General features: G+C 39.5%; 1 long non-coding RNA gene across 1 annotated transcript; it reads left to right on the forward strand.

Moving 5' to 3' along the window:
* The first annotated feature begins 9,741 nt into the window (after positions 1-9,741).
* On the forward strand, positions 9,742-14,186 carry LOC135406997 (uncharacterized). The gene is made up of 2 exons (XR_010426623.1): positions 9,742-10,054; positions 13,755-14,186. It is a non-coding gene; the product is annotated as an uncharacterized LOC135406997 (long non-coding RNA).
* The last annotated feature ends 3,756 nt before the right edge of the window (positions 14,187-17,942 follow it).

The following is a 17,942-nucleotide window of genomic DNA, read 5'->3' on the forward strand; positions in this document are numbered from 1 at the left end:
ATCTCCCTGAAGAACTGCTGTCTGGAAGGAAAATACTTTTATTTCTCCCCGAGGGTTGCTTTGCTGTCAATACAGAGATAGTGGAAATTTAGGAAGCCTTAACAAACCTCCTGATATTAATGCATCGTTTCTCCACAGCAGTGCTAATTTTACTGCTTATCTCTGTTTTACAACCAAGAATCCAGCTGTCATAATTGCAAGGCAAGCTGCACTATAGCTGCTGTGGCAGCCCAGCATGCCTGCACCCCCAAGTGGCAGACTTGCCTGGTTTTTTTTTATTTTTCTTGAGGGAATAATCCTGTAATGCACCCTCTTTATTCCTCCAATTAGGATAAATCTAAAGGGCCTAACTACACTCCGTACTGGGAAGCCTTTTTCCGTTGAGAGCCCTGTGCAGCTGATTAAAATGACACAGTAATACTTTCTTCAAAGCCAGGCATTGTTTATTCAGCCAAAAGGGATGAAACAACAAAAGGCTTTTATGTCTGGTTCTTACCTAAAGTGCAATGTGGTTTTGTTTTCAGATTTTCAGTCAGTTTTATTCAATAAAATCCATTTCCCCACCTCATAGTAATAAGACTGTTCCTGCAACTTTCTTGCTGCCACACTGTGCTGAGCTTCTCTTTATGTGCTGCTTCCTCCTGCTTGTTCTCCTGTGTTCCTGGAAGGACCTTGGCTGGGGGCTGCTGCAGGAGGTCTCCTTCATCTGACACTTTCCTTCTATGCCGTTTGCTTTACTTAGCACAGGGCAACACATCACCCAGCTCCAGTTCAGCGCTGTGAGGATGGCTCCGAGGTGCAGACTGTCCCTCACAAATCAAATGTAGTAATGACTTGTACCTAGGTTTTCTTAGTGTGGATTTCATGATATGTATAAGCCAAACTGTGCTACTTACTGTTCTAGCCTGGGTTTCACCCAATAATTCCTTCACTGTTGTCCTGTGGGCTTGCAGTTCTTCAGTGCTGCATAGCCAATATTGTCATCAGGGTTGTTGTGGTTGCAGCATCTCCCAGCACTCTCCTTCTACAGTGGCCAGTCCCTGACCTGACCTTCTCAGTGAAGAAGCTGACCCGACATCCTTCATTGTCCTCTCAAGTCCAGAAAGAGTGTATATTTGCCATTTCTAGAGTATGCTTTTCTTGAAGCAATAGCGTCATTGACAGCAGGAAAACATGCCTTGTGACTGTCCTTTGTAAATACTATAGGTATGCAAACATCATTTTTATGGGGGAAACCCCAAGACCAAAGGCATCCTGACAGTTCTCTTTCCCTTATTCTGTTACATGTCTGCAAATCCTTATTGTGTTCCCAACAGTAAAGGCACTTTGCTGAAATATGGACAAGATGGGATTGGGATGGCACAAACCATTGCAGCTGAAGCTGACATTCTCACCTTTTATATCAACATTAATATTTGTACTCAATACATAAACACTTTTTTATATTTGGTTTTTTTTATATTTAACTGCAAGGCAAAATTCTTCCTTCAGTCATCTGAATTCATGATGTACTTTATGTCTTGGAATTTTAGACCAAAGTGGGCTCAAGAGCTGCCAGATATTAACCCTTAATAATCCTATCTTCCTTTTTTTGCCATCCATAGTGTGAACATAGGACATGAAGACTACTTTTCATTTTCCAAACTGTTTCCACTCTTCAGGACAATTTCTGCTGAATTTTACTTAGCTGCATTTTTCTACCCAAATATTTATTTTATTTGTTTACTAGTCACTCAGGGTCAAGAACTCCTGTGCACCCATTTTTTTGTTCTTACATCTAAATGATCAACACTTTTTAAGCACTTTTAATCAGGAATTTCTGCTTAACAGAATTACCAGACAAGGGACCATGGGGACTGCCGTGGGGATCTGCAACATCCCTCCCTTAGGCTAAGGATCCCTATTGACCTTCCGGAGTAGAAGAGATAGAGTGGAGAGACAGATCAGCTGCTATTTATCTAAGGCAAACCCCCAATATTTTCAACTGGGAAAGAGCTATTCCATGGCTGCTAATGTCCCTAGTGTTTTCCTCCATCTTTCTTTGGTGAGTAGCTTATTTTTCCTGCATTATTTTCTATCTTGCCTCACATGCTCAAATTAACCCTTTGAAGTCCTGCAGTATATTAAACAGAAAAAAATTATATCCATTAGAAATATAGGCAGCCACAGTGCCCTTATATAAAGTGCCATCAGTGAAGGAACAAGAATAACAGATCTGAAAGTGTGACATGAAGATGTTTTTAGCATAAGAAACAGAATAATGGTTAATGTTCAATAGTAATGACATCAGGTCTAACACTTGTTACACAAAAGATGAACCAAGTAACTCCCACCTGTGCTGCAGCAGAGACAGAGTAAGAGCTAATCCTTACTGTTTGCCAAGCTCTTGCTGATTTTAACTGTCATCTAGACAGGGTAAGTGTAACCTGCCAATTACCCTGTAACACCTTTAGGGTATCTTGGATACGGGCTTTGTTTAGGAGATTAGCTTTATCACCACCTGCCATCACAGCACTGGCCAGATTGGAGCCTTTTTAAAGAGAGATCAGGACGGGTTCAGAGAGCAAGGCGCACAGGCAGAGATTATATTGCCACCTCCGTTATAATTAGGGCTATAAAATCCGTTGCTGCACGCTGCAGAACTCCCCGTAATGTTTTCTAATAATATGCACTTTGTTCTTGGGGGATTTGTCACCACAACCGGCTGCTCTGATTCTGCGAGCCTTTGCTGTGTATTTGAGAAAAGTAGTGATAATGCATCTGTCTGTCACCAGGGCAGCAGCGCTGCCAGAATTATTCTTTGGGTTGACACTGCCTCTAAAAATGGGACCAATCCGTTCTTTCATCTCTTCCCAAACACAGCCTGATCCCCCACTTCTTGAACATGAAAGGTTTCCTGTTAAAGTAAACGTGGGTTTTGTGGAAGATCCTGCTTCCCTCAAACTTCTCTGGTTCAAAAGCATTGTCATGTAATATTCCATCACAGGAAAGGGAGAGAGGATGTGCAACACAAGGAAACACTCAAACTCCATTAAAAAAAAAAAAGAAAAAAAGTATTTTTTCCTTCAGTCTTTTGCAGGACAGACTTTTTTTTGTTACTATTTATAGAAATAAGCCAACAAAATCAGTGTCATAGTTGGTTTTGATTACCTTTCTTTTATTTTGAAAACAGACCTTTACTGTCTACAGAGGACTACATTAAAGAACCCTGTCTAAATGTCTGAGAGTGTTTTAAAATTAATCCTTTTATTCCCATAAGATGAACTTGTAATGCCCACAAGAACATAAAAGAGGAGAAGGGTCCACAGGGTAAGGTGTGAGCACAAACCCTGAAACAAGGTACTCCCATGTTTTGTTATATAAAGCCTTTAGGACACCACTGAGGCTGCGGAACCAGGAACTAATTAATTTCAGCTGAAATTATTCCCTGCCCATTTGTGAAAGGAATTTAGATTTGTGGATTCTTTCAGCAGTCCTCGACCACAAAATGGCTCCCTAAGTCTTCAAACAAAATGGCTTCTAGGTATCTTGATACGAGGTACCCATGGAAACCCCTGCTTGTAATAAAACCGCCTTATTTATTTCCTGCACCTCCATTTTGTAAGTACGTCAGAAATCTGAGCTAAGGATTAATGTCACTCCTCTGTGTGGCTGAAATTAAGGTTAAAAGGTAAAGTCATGTGCCAAACTGGAACCCCAAAAGTGGGGATGAAAATCATTCCCCAACCCCCCAGGACACCTAAATTGGGCATGAAAAGGGTTCCCTAAACCCAAATTGGGGTTGAAGGGGGTCCCTAATCCTCCAGGACACCAACCTGGGAAGGAAAAGGGTTCCTAAAAACATATTGGATCCCAAAATTACCGGTAAAAGGATCTCTGAAATCCTGAGACCTTCCAAATGTGGGCAAAAAGGGTCTCCAAAACCACCTGGAAACCGCAAATGGGGGGTGAAGTGTCTTACAAGACACCAAGGCCCTCAAACTGGGGCTGCAAATTTTCCCCTGAAACACCTGGGACCCCTAAATTACGGGTGGAAAGGGTCCCTCAACCTCTGGCAATCTCAAACTGGGGATGTGGGGGGGAAAGGGTCTCCAAAAACTTCTGTGACCCCCAAATCAGGGGTGAAAAGGTTCCCCAAACCTCTGGGGATCCCAAACTGGGGGATGTCCAGAAAGACATCTCGGACCCCCAAAATTTCTGCTTAGGCCTCTATGCCAACGAGTGGTGATGCTGCCAGTGATGTTGAGATATGCCTGCTTTCAGCTGAGCTCAAATCCCTTGGCCAGAGGACTATGGGGTACCTGCATTTGTGAGAGGTTGATGAGGACCTGAGTGTCTGAGACACTGCTTCTTCCCACACTTTGCCACCCACATCAGTTTTTAAAATGCTTTTCCACTCCACGGTGAGGAGGAGTCTGACTGGTATCTCAGATATTGTGTTCCCATGCCTTCCATGGCCTACGTATTCCAGATGCAAATATGAAAGGAAATCAGTCAGTGGAAGAGATACTGTCTATCTGAGCAGACCTCAGTTCCTTACAGAACCAAGTTAACATACACGTCTCTTCTCCAGTTTGTCTCTCGCCACTGGCCCACAATTCCCTTTTTTTCCACTTGCACAGTGTCTGCCTTGGACTATTGAAGATTGTTCTTCCCCACAGGTTTTCTTGTGCTGCCTTTTACAGCAAAGCCAAATCACCATCATCAGTGGGAATGTTGGAACATTTACACCTTTCTAAAGAGCTGTTTAGGGAAAAGGGGCCAAACAACTCTGAAATCTCTAACAAAGCTGGCCTTGACTCTCATGCCTCAATATCAGGACATATTTCCACCCTGAATCATTGCAGACACATCTCTGAAGCACAGTGCAGTGATCCAGGTTTGCAGAAGACACAAGAATTCCTTCTCTTCAATATGTATTGCGGTCTCAGAAATCAGAGTTCCCTGGTTTTTCCTAAGACTTGACCAAATCAGGCTGAATTTCTACAAACTGCACAAGGGCTGTGCTGGAAGAAAGTTGATAAAATTCCAAATACAGCTCTTCAGAGGCAAGTCTGAAGTTCCCACATTAAATTTGTAACAACCAAGGTGTTGTTTTGGTTTTAATGCTGAAGTTGCTGTTTTGCAAAGTTAAACATGTTGTACTGAGCTCTGCATCCTACTGTTACTTAGAACTTTAAGGAGAACACCATGAATGAACTTGGTGAAAGAGTTTATTTCAAACACCCACAAAACATATTTTCATCTTAGCAAGAATATGCTTCAACCATTTAAGCTGTAAGGAGTTCTTAGCGTGTCTGAGATTGTGCGCTGTTGCATATCTTTGCAATAAATAAGAAGAGGTGGGGGGTTTTTGGTTTTTGTTGTTGTTGTTGCTAATTTATTTTACTCTGAGGGAGAAAAAAAGATCTGAAACATGATTTTAGGAATTTTAGGAATTACTTTGTTTTACTTTCAGCACTAACTTCCAGCACAGTTAGTTGTAACAACTCATCGACACAGAATTTCAGAACCCAGGGGAGGAACCATTACAATACACCACAATAAAGTATTTAATGGTATTGTGCCATCTGCATCTCAAAGACTCAACTGCAAACTTTGCCAAAAATCTCATGATTTCAAAATAAGGGAATATAATTAGAGCAACGAGGTTTGGCTCTTGATCTCTTGTGGTGGAATTCATTTCAAATCAACATTACAGACATGTGACAGATTTCAATTATTAGTTTTGTACGAATCAAAAGAACAACTAACCAACATTGTTTCTTCCATCTGCTGATACCTGGCAGTCTAACATGACCGTCTGTAGGTAATTCATGTTGGAATTTGACAATGTGAGAGATTTTAGAAATAATTTTTTGTGGTACTGCAGTGAACTGACAGAGCCATGCTGCCTCAGTGTATGACAAAAATTTTTTGTCATATAAAATTATTCTTAAGTGTTCTTGGGTTGGTGGTTGGTTTTTTTTTATTGGGTTGGTTGATTTTGTTCTTGTTGCTGTTTTTGTCTTAAGGTTAAGACCTGGCAATTGTGTGTTAGAAATTGATATTCATCACACAGAGATCTCTAAAAAAAACACTAACAGGGAAGAAGATGTGCTAGTTCTAGTTAAATTTCTGAAAGGTAACATTTTTCCTGACTGGTGGAACATTTTTTTGTGAGATGGAAAAGGACACACTCATCTAAAGAAGACGAGATCCTCTTTTCTTTTCAGGTTGTTAGCGGTGTAGCAGCCAGAAAACTTGCCTGACACAAGAGGCTGAGATTCTGCCCCATGCTCTGGCTCAGGCAATGCAGCCTCTTCATCTGGGTTTCTGGTATATCATTTAAATATCTTGACTGTTTCCTTTCCACCAGGGAACTCCACTTTTCCAGTGAGTACTCTGGCTCTCACGATCATTTTGAGAAATCTTCATTTTGTTTCACTTGATTTTATCTCTACTGACAGTCAAAGCATATTTTCCAGGCAGCTGCTGTACAAGATCGGGTGCAACAGCAATAGGCCCTTCTCTGGAGAATTCCCAGTTCAAGATTGCAGGCAAAGCCACAAATTACTGTAGAGAAACAAATTGAATGGGAAAAAGAATAAGTATAAAAAAATTTTTTATGAAAAAATAAGACATATACATGCAATTCTCTCTCTGTTTGTGGTGTCAGTTGTGTTGGATTGGATGGTTTGAGTTAAAAGCTCCTTCAACCCTAGACTGACATTTGTATTCTCACAGGCCCTGGAGCACCAGCAACATCATCTCTTTTTTGGGGGTGCAAAATTCACTTCTCCTTGGAGCAGGAGGGTGCTGCAGTATTTTAATAATACTGATACTAATAATAAATATAATATAATATAATATAATATAACATAACATAACATAACATAATATAATATAATATAATATAATAATATAAATTATTATATAAAGTATTATATAAATAATGTTAATAACCATAATAATAGTAGTTGTGGTAATAATAATAATAGCAGTAGCAGTAGTAGTAGTAATAATAATAATAATAATTCCTCTAAAGGAAATAAAGAGAAACTCAGAAAGCAGACATATATTTAAGTATAGGAATATATAGCAAACAAGTTTTATATTTAAATGTACTCAAGAATCAGAATTTTCACAAAGATAGTTTTCTTTCAACTCTTTTGGTTCCAGTCAGCTAATAGGAAAGATTAATTCCTGCTATAAAATTCAATTATAAATTACGGATGGATATAATATGGAATTTTATTATGTGTCAACTTATGTTTTAATATAAGGAGTCAAATATTTTAGTGTTTTGTAAATTAGACTGACTTTTACAAATCTGGTGTACTCATTCACCAGGGCTGTAATGGTGTATAATGTCCATTGAACAATAAGATTCTGTAGCTCTGTTAATTAAATAGACAATATTAGAGCACTGCAGCCATGGAGAAAAGAATATTAATTCTTAAAATCCTTCTTTTCATGGTGGGAATAGGAGAGAGGAAAAAAAAAGCAGAAGCAGACAAGAGTAGCCAAAGATACACTTTACAAAAATACTTTAAAAGATCTTGATCACTAAGCATTGACAAGTTGGTGATTAAAATGCAGCATGTCAACCATATATATGCATACAACCAAAAAATGGCCCACTTACACACAGATTTTTTCTGTGTCAAAACCGCTTCTTCAACACAGACAAGGTTTAAATTCACTTTCATAGTCCTCAGAGTAACACAAGAATATTTTGTTTGAAATAAAAAACAAAAAAAAAATGGCCTTTGAGCCTGAAGAAAAGTCAGATTCTATCAGCTGGGCAGAGAAGACTCGTGCTTGAATAACAAATGTTATTTGTTGACTCACATATCATTCCTGTTTCTGGCAACTTAAGTCCTTGGAGATAAAAGGAGTGCCCCAACCCACCAGTCCTTTGTTTTATTCATTCTGTTTATCTGATCATATCTGATGATACAGAACTGGGGCAGGAGCTGATCCACCTGGAGGCTGTGTTGTCATTCAGAGGGACTTGGACAGGCTGACAAGTTGGGTGGAGAAAAACCTAATGAGGTTCAAGGAGGGCAAGTGCAGGTCCTGCACCTGGGGAGGGACGAGCCCAAGGACCAGCACAGGTTGGGGATGACCTACTACAAAGCAGCTCTGTGGAGAAAGACCTGGGGGTCCTGGTGGATGACAAGCTGGCCATGAGCTGGCACTGCCCTGGAGGCCAGGAGGGACAATGGGATCCTGAGGTTCATCAGGTAAAGCATGTCCAGCAGGTCAGATAGGGGATCCTGCACCTCTGGCCTGCCCAGGTGAGCCCACATCTAGAGTGTTGTGTCCAATTCTGGGCTCCACAGTTCAAGAAAGACCAGGAGACACTGGAGAGGGTCCAGCAGAGGCCACGGAGATGATGAGGGGTCTGGAGCATCTCTCTGATGAGCAGGGAGTGTGGGAGCTGGTTAGTCTGGAGAGGAGAAGACTGAGAGGGGATCCCATCAATCCACACCAATATCCCCAAGGGATGTCAAAGGATAGTGCCAGACTCTGTTCAGTGATGCCCAGGCACAGGATGAGGAACAATGGCAATAAACTCAACACAACAAGTTCCCCCACAACATGAGGCAGAACATCTTTCCATGGAGGTGGCAGAGCCTGGAACAGCTGCCCAGGGAGGGTGTTGAGTATCCCTGTCTGGAGACATCCTAGACCCACCTGGAGACATCTCTCTGTCACTCGCTCCAGGGGACCCTGCCTTTGGCAGGAGGTTGGACTGGATGATCTCCAGAGATCCCTTCCGACCCCAGCCATTCCATGATTTTGATCTACAGATGCTGTTATTTTGTTATGAGGTTGAAAAATGCCCCCATTACACCGAGGTGCAATGACACATATGCTCATTAGAGAGAGTAAAAACTACTCTCGTACCTGATCCATATCAGACTCCCAAAGCTGAACTGTACAAGGGAAATTTGCTGCATCTCTCTAGTTCACAGTATTTGTAAATATTTTTATATTTGTCATGTATAAATGATGTTCTGAATAATAAACTCCTTTCAGTTTTTGGAAGAAAAAGATCACATGGTTTAGCCTATTTGTTTTGGATTACAAACACAGAATTTGTTTGTTAAGTTTCAGAAAATCTGGAGTTGAATGGCACCAAATCGTGCCCAGAAGTCACCCAAAGTTTTATTCCTCCAAAATTCCTCAGTCCTTTTGTAGTTTGGTTTGTTTGTTCGTTTGCTCTGTGTGTGTGCGTGTGTGTGTGTGTGTGTGTGTGTGTGTTGATTTGGTTGGTTTGGGGTTTCGCTTTGGGGTTTTTTTGGTGGTTTTTTTTGTACTGTTGTTTGTTTCAACAAGATGCTGAAACATATTCCTTTAACACATATTTCTTACTCCATTTTCTTGTTGGGTATGAGACTTCTGGAAGACCATGCTCCCACAGTAACTCCGGGACTTTTCTCTCCAACAATTTAAAATAACTTCTGCAGTCTGATGTGGGTGAACGGCAGGACTATGAGAGCTGGAAAGAACAGCTTTAGAAACAGACCCATTACAGCGGCAGCTCCCTGAGACCAAGCAAAGCAGAAAAAACAACTCCTTGCATTTTTACTGTACTGGTTTTTCCCTGAGTTATGTACTTCCCCTGGTCCATGTGGCTCCCCCCACTCAGAACCATGCGGTCTCCCCTCCCCCCCCCCCCCCCGATCGTGGATTTTGTTGCGCCGCCTCTCCCCAGATCCCTGTCCGTTACTGGAACACGATCATCCCGTATCTCCCATTGGTCAGTGGGCTCTCAAGCCACTCCCCTCCCCCCGTACCTCGACCCAATCACAGCCCTCCTTCCTGCCCTCCCCCCGAACTCATATAAACCGCGCGAGTTTAAGATTAAAGGTCTTTCTGCCATGGAACACACCAGGGAAGCTTGGTCTTTTTCTCCCCCTGCCAAAGGGGGCAGCGTGGCCGAGCTCCACTCTGGGGAAACCAGCAGAGAGTTCGCACACAGATCCGTTAATTGGCGCCCCAACGTCAGATTGAGACCTGATGATTGTCCTAGAACACTGGGAAGATCAGCTGCCAACTAAAGGTTTTTTTTTTTCTCCACAGGCAGAAAAACATACACATAATTTAGTCAGCAATTTCTCACACTGGTGGGAGGATGCAGAATAATCAGAGTAAGGGTAAGGAGGTCTTTCTCCATGAAAAAGAAAAAAATAAAAAATAAATAAAAATAAAAATGTAGATATTGTCATGGGAAGCAGGAGAAAAATCATAGGCTCCTTTTAATTGAAGGGCCACAGAAAGCAACTACAAATATCATCAAAGACCAAAGAAATTAAAAGGGGGAGGAAATTTAAAGGAGACTGAAATACTGTGATATGGAGAGAAATAATAAATTATTGGAAGGGAGTGACCTGTTGGTCCTGCAGTCTGGCTTTATAGCAGAGGACAGAGATCATCATGAATGGAGCATCATGCAGACACTGCAGTTGATTTTCACAAATCAACAAAAAGACCCCACAACACATGCAGAAAACTAAGCATAATTAGTCCTTTTGCTTACAAAGGAATTCTTTTTTTAATTGGTGTTTAATGCAGATGCTTTTGAAAAGGAAATGTAATACATTTGGTAAATAGAGTTACTGGTCGTAGAAAAAGCAAAATGAACCTTTCTCTCTGTTTTTATCTACAGTGACAAAAGAGGACATGGGCAAATGTTAACATTAACACTTTGATGACTTGCAAGAAATAAACATTTAGCCAGCAATTTTAAAGACTAAACTACTACACATAATGTTGCTGATATAATCTCTAACAAAAACAATATAGATGACCAGCATTTATTGGATTCCATAGTTAATGTTCTGGTTGAACTTCAGGTGTTTTATACATCCAGTTTGCAGCCTGTTTTTTGGGTTTATTACCTCTCGTTTCCATCAACTTAAAAAAGTTACCCATTGAGCTCACTCTTTTAAGACAATATTTCCTCTTTATATGATTCTGTTTCATAGAATCATTGATCCTGGAATACTTTGGATTGTAATGGACGTTAAAGATCATCCAGTCCCACCCTCTGCCAAGGGCAGGGACACCTGCCACTAGACCAGGTTGCTCCAAGCAAAAACCAGTCTTTTAAAACATGCAGTATCATACACAACGGCAATGAAAAAGCAATTTCCTCCCATCTTTGATACCTTTGATAATTTGATAGTCTCTTCAATTAAAAAATTGAAAAACGCATTTGGGTTTTTTCGCCTAAACTGTAAGGGCATTTACAACATCTTTCATCCTTTTTTTTTCCAAGCACTGAAACTTAAAAATGCTGTTTCATTTGATTGCAAGAAAGAGACATCTGTTATTACAAATAATCAAGCAAGCCAAAACCCAAAATAAGAGATGGATATTCCAGTAAAAAAAGGTCAAAATACTTCCTTGAAATTTAAGCACAGGCAATTAATTTTCATTCAACACCATGGAAGTTAGCTGGAATAATGAAGAGCAAAAACCTGATTTTACTTAAGTAATTTTTAAAGGCAGAAAGCTAATAAATGTGTTGAATAGAGGATATGTGTTTACCAACACCTGTAATTTGCCAGCCTTTTATCTCTATTGTTCTTTGAAAGGCTGATTGACTGATTGATTGATTGATTGATTGATTGATAATTGGCTGATAACCTCCCTTAACATGCCTGTATCTTGTAATCTCTTAATCCACACACAAATGATCCTAACACATATGTGTGCAGAGCACTCAGTCAAATTAAAACCAAATGCAAACAATGTGGAAAATCATAGCCTGTTTTCACTGGACAAAGTTGAGGATGTTTCTGGCAGACATACAATACATAAATAAAAGCAAAAGACATTCTTCCATGTTGGCTATAAACCCACACAGCATAATGAAATCTTATCTCTTATTTTTTTAAAATCTGTTTTATCCTTGTAAAACAATGCTCATTGGTTCATATTTATTCTCCTTTATTTTGTGTGGTGAATATCTTCCCTTTTTCCATGAAAGCATTATATACAGGAAATAAGTTTATAGGATAACAAGATTAAGAAAAATTGTTAAAACCCCTGAATTATTCTGAAGAAGGAAGGGCATTTTGTGATACACCGAGCTTTCAACATCAAATATATGCTTCCTACAACTTTAACTTGATATATTCAGTTCTACTGCATTCCAGTACATCATGAACTCCCAGTCTCTACACAAGAATTGTTTCTCCTTTTATACACTCTGCCTTTAACAATAATTGTAGAAAGAGCACACCGCACACTGAAAGAAATGTTAGCTAGACAGAAAAAAGGAGGGAACCTGTATAGCCCACAAGAGCGTCTGTGGAAAGCCACATATGTTATCAATTTTTTAAATTGTAACAGTGCTGAAAGAAGTAAGTATGAAAGGCAACATAGACCTCAGGCGTCAGCCTCTCTCAAACCACCAGTCATGGTTAAAGATTTGATTTCGGGACAGTGGATGGGACCCCTAGATCTTGTGACTTGGGGGAGAAGCTATGCCTGCGTGGCTACAGGAAAAGAACTTAGGTGGATTCCTTCCAGGTGTGTAAAACCCTATTTAGGTACACAATCACAGCAACAGGAACCAGAGTAATGCAGAAGTTATAAAAGAGTTATGTTTATGTTTCAGGTTTACATTAAGGGACAACCAATGTGGTGAAAAGCAGTCTGCAAAGTATCTGTGCATGTGTGAGTGTGAGTGAAAGATGGCCGTTGGTGAATGAGAAGAGTGAATAAATAAGAGAGTTGTTTGAACTGGACAAATATTAAGACACAAAACATCTCAAAAATAACATTACCTCTACCACAAGGTCACTTTAAGAGAATTTAGTTTTGCTAAGCTTAGCCTGTTTCTTAAATAAAGTTGAACTCCCCAGTTATTTAAAAACCCTCAGATTAATAAAGGTTATAAGTTTATACATGGTTGGGCTAAGGCCCCTAGGTTAATAAAGTTATTTCTCCAAGTTGCACTACCCTTTAGGAATATAAGAAAGTTTTAAAAGGTTTACAATAGAAGTATAAGAGGCCAAAGCAAGTGATGTGCTGGGTCATTGCGAGCTTTGGTGGTTTACAAAGTACTGTTCTGATTATTTGCACTGTTGTTTTTGCACTGTTTTCGTGACCTCCTTAAATAATTAAGAGGTAGGTGATGTAGAGAGCGTGTCTAAGGTACGGGGAAATGTACCAGGGCGAGAGTGCCTGAGGGAGCATGCGCCGATATAGACAACCCTATTGGTCAAGGAAGTCACATGGTTTTAAGGAATAAAAGCAGGGCCATATTTGAAATAAACCTCTTTGTTTTACCACCTCATGGAGAGCATATATACTCTTTATTACATAAAGACACGTGCCACTCTACAGTCTCCCAGTTGTATAATTTAACAAAACTGTCTCTTAAATGGAAATCTTTTAGATGGTGGTAATAAGTTAATGCCATATTTTTTTAGGGTACCTAACTAGCTGCTTGTTGGGTATTTGGGATTGGGTTTTTTTGGTTTTAAAGGCAGAATTCTTTCCTTATAGACATTTTACAGTAGTTGGGGGCTGGGAACTTAGCTTTGTATCCCAGACTTTCCCTGTTACATTTACAGAGCCACATCCTACAATTTCCTCTGTTATTAACTTGATTACAGACGTACCCTCAAGGACAATCTTAAATAATTCTTGGTTCTCTTCCGGTTCACTCTTTTTTTGTTTTAGTCTTGAAATACACTGTAATACCTTCCTAGAGCTACTTCTCAGCTGATTCACTTTGCTTTTACCAGGTCCCCAGACTGGAAGTGTTTGAGCTGTGTTAAAAACGGAGTGACTGTGACTCTCCCTCTCCCTTCTGCCTGCCCTGGCACTCCAAGAACTTCTTCCACAAAGCTCCTTAACGGGCTGCTCCTTCCAAATTCCTGGCAAACTGTCATTATTGGATACATGGGTGAAAAGTGTAGTAATGCTGCATCATCATCTGACCCCTCAGGAGGTCTGGAAATGCTGCAATTCAAAGTAGGAAGACATCCCACATCCGAACAGAGGCAAACACTCATGCTCCTGATGCACTGATAGTTCAGTCCAAGGTGACATATCCCACAGGATATTCTGTGCAGAATTACACAATAGTTGTCAAAAGCATCAGTGTGCTGCACCATGCTCCCAAATCACCCTGCTCTGGGCAAAAGGGCAAAATAAATGGATCCTCTATGTGGCTATTCTGTTTTCTTTTTTTTTTTTTTTTTTTTTTAGTAAATGGGAATGATATTGATTCCTGACGAGGCAAAGATCTTTGCAGTGTAACAGTGTAGCAGAGACTCTCAGAAGTGACATTAAATGAAACACAAAAGTACCTTCTCATGGATACTTATTGTAAAAATATTAGGAGGACTGGAACAAGGCAGAAAGAGGAAAAACCTTGTAAATATTGTCAAATACTGAATTGAAAGAAGCATCTGGCAAGACACATTAAAAGGACATATATTTTTATTTAGTGCAAAATTAAGTGGTATTAATGCTCAGTTGGTGGTTTCTTTGAAATACCCTTAACTTGTTAGGTTGAATTTAGAATGAAACTCAAATTTTTTTGCTATTTCTAGCACATGGATGTTACTCATCAGAATGATATTTTGAAATATGAAGGAAGCTTATAGCAGAAAATTTGGCTGTAACCTTTGAGAGACCTTTCCTTTCACAGAAGAAAATGGTGACAGATTCATGCATTAGTATCAACATCGTTCTCCCTGTCTAGCTGTCTTATATGTTTAATCAATGTATTTTTGGTGAATGATTTCTAAAGTTCTTTGCTATGTCCTGTCAAATAGTACAGAGAGAATGCTAAACACAGTTTAAGAAATATGTAAACAAATACTTAAGGGGTTTGTGCTTTGTTTATTGAACAAAAGGCAGAAGAGAATGTAAAAAATCTTCATTGGCTAAGTTCTGTCTATAATAAATAGTAAAGTATAAAATTTACCAAATTTTCTATTACCTTTAACAAGGAAACTGGAATCATTAAAGTTTTTACATAAAGAAGTGATTTAAAATGTAAGTTTCTCTGGGGTTTTGTTTGTTTGTTTGGGGTGGCTTCATGTTGGTTTTGTTGGGTTGTTTTGATTTGTTTGGTTAAGGTTTTTGTTTGTTTGGTGGTTTTGGGGCTTTTTGTTTTTGTTTTTTATTTGTTTGTTTAGTTGATTTTCATGGGGTTTTTTTTTGCTTGGTAGGTTTTTTGTTTTGGTTTGTTTTTTTGTGTGACCTTCTTCCTAAAGAATAATAATAAAGAATAATAAAGATCACTATTTTTGTACCAAGCTCTAAAATAGATGGCATTGCTGGAAATGAAGTTGTTTATGTGTCTAGCCTGGACTGTTTGTCTGAGAACAGGACTCAGGCTTTTGCTTAGATCCTGGTAGTCATCATGGAAGGGAGGAAAGAACTTCTGATATACAGGCCATTCACCATGACATTATCTACATTAAATTTTTACTGGTAGTTCTTCATTAGGTTCTCTCATTCTGAAGAGGTTTTTACTTGTTTTTTTTCAGGATTTTTTATTTCTGAGAAAAATATATGAATGTAGAGAAGCTAGAGGTAAAATCTTATACATTGTTTTAAACTGGCAACCTGCTCTGGACTGCGATTATTAAACTTCATCATCAGTCATAAAGTCAAATAACAGAGCATCATACAGATACGCCTTACTAGTGTAGATGAGGCAAGTTACGAGCTGCACATTTCTCTGTCAGACATTCAGTACTTATCATCTGTTAGTCTTCTTAGTGAACATTGTTATAGGTTAGAAATCCAAGAGGGGGAATTTTTCTTCCTCCTGCCTCCACTGTAGGAGAGACAGAGTTTGAATGGAAAGGGAGGGTGATTAGCATTACAAAAGAACCTAGCTGGTCATTCCTAACAGATGGCCCATCAGAGGCTGGGGGGAGAGGGGAGGAGTTTTTGGGGAGGGGGTTTGCTGGCTCTTCTCAGAAGGGAGAGGTCAGTTTGCTGGGTTCTCTCTCTGGGACGGAGATGGGGTAGCTGTCTTTGTCTCCAGCTCGAGTCTGCTGTGTCTTCATTGGAGAGGTCTGTGCTCGCTGGGAGAAAAGGAGGAGCCTTGAGGTGCCGTCATCTGAGAACAACAGGGAGTCCTGTGGGGGTGGACTGCTTTCCTTTTCCCCTTTTCTTCCACTGGGGGAAGGGTCCCCATTTTCTCTTCAGTTTCTCCCGCGATCCGAGACCACCCCCCAGACCCCTTCCCGCGCGGTGACCGCCAGAGCCCGACAGCGCCCCCTGCAGGCCAACACAGAGCACTGCAGGCTCTGCACCTCCAGTGACCCAACAGCGCCCCCTGCCGGCCGTGATTGGAACTGCGCTGAAGGACAGAGAAGTGTTCAGACTTTTTCTTTTGTTTGAAGGGGTCTTCTGGGTACAGGACTATTGTTTAGTTCTCTCATGTTCTGTTACTGTTCTTGCCAGTATACATATATCTTTTAATAAAGGGTTGTTATTTCTTTCTTCTTTTTTTTCACATTTCCTTGATTAAAGCCCCTTAATTTTGAATTTACAATTGCTGAGAGAGAGGAGTTTGGTTTGTCTCATAACTCATCCTCTTTAGCAAACATTCCAGTCTCTTCAAACTGAGACAACATAAACTATGAATTCCCCTTGTTTTCTTTACATCCAAAATCCAACTTTCCTTTTGTGTTTTTCCTGTTAAACATTTTTTCTTTTCCTTTAAAAAAGAAAAAAAAACTACAACAAAAAGCCAGAGGGATAATGATTTCTCAGTGTGCAGTCATGTGCAGTCAGCAATATGGAAATAACCATCAAACTTTATCTCTTCATCTTTTAGTCACACAATTCTGCAAAAATTAACCATGTTGTAGTACAAAAAGAACCAGACAATTCCAACTCTTTTTTTTGTTTTGTTTTGTTTTTGGAGTTGCCCTTTGTTTTCCCCTTCTATACTGAGTTGAACATTTTACCTTCACATGCTCCCATGGACCACATAAACCACTGAAATACATGGTATGAAGATTTTTAGTACAGAAATCTCTTTCAAACCATTAATTTAATTAATTTTATGATGCCATTTTGTCCTAGTTTATAGGTTTCCCCTGGATGGCAGAGAAATGGATTCCTTTAAGGAAGGGTGAAGTTTTTAATTTGATTTTTCTTGTACTGAGCTTATGCTTGCCACAAAAACAAAGAAAGAGAAACCATAATTAGTTTTTTATAAAGGATATTGCTTAATCAAAAGTGTGTATGTGGAAACTGTAAGACTCTTCATATCATGTAACAGATTCAGCTTATGTAACACCACATCCCCAAAAAGTCTCAAAAAGCACATATAAACATCTCCCCTCCCAGGTCCTGCAGCTCAATAAAGACAAAACTTTAAGTCCTTTCAATAAAAGGAGAAATACTGGCTCTGTAGAAGATATTAAAAGATTATGGAAGATTTTAATAGCAATTAATTAGTGTAACCTGGGAGCTATTGATAAGAAAAGGGGAAAAAAAAGAAGAAAACTTTTCCTAAACTTATCTGTAAAAAACCTTATATGCTTTTTCCTATCATTGAATAATTAATTGAGAATCACACATATTTTCTAAAAGCTAAAAAAGAAAAGTTCAATCACCCAGGTTAGAAAGCAATTCCCAGGCCTCTAAAAATTCAATGAGTTTGGATAAGGAAATATCTTGTCTTCACTGATGTCAGTGTCTAACAAGGCATCACTTTTGCTGTATAAGAAAATATAGATAACAACCTGTATTTATACATGCAGGAAAAGAGCCTGATATCTAGCTGTAATCCTAGGAATGTTGCTAAGCTATCTTTGAAGGGAGTAAAACTTTGAGGATGAGGTTCATTGAAGGATGAACTCTGTACCTGAAAGACTTGTTTGTTAATTAATTTAATTTCAGGTTAGCTGCTAATGCCTAACATTGTGAAGCCAAGAATCAAATATGTTAAAGTC

This window comes from Pseudopipra pipra, chromosome Z, assembly GCF_036250125.1.
Source record: "Pseudopipra pipra isolate bDixPip1 chromosome Z, bDixPip1.hap1, whole genome shotgun sequence".
NCBI lineage: Eukaryota > Metazoa > Chordata > Aves > Passeriformes > Pipridae > Pseudopipra > Pseudopipra pipra.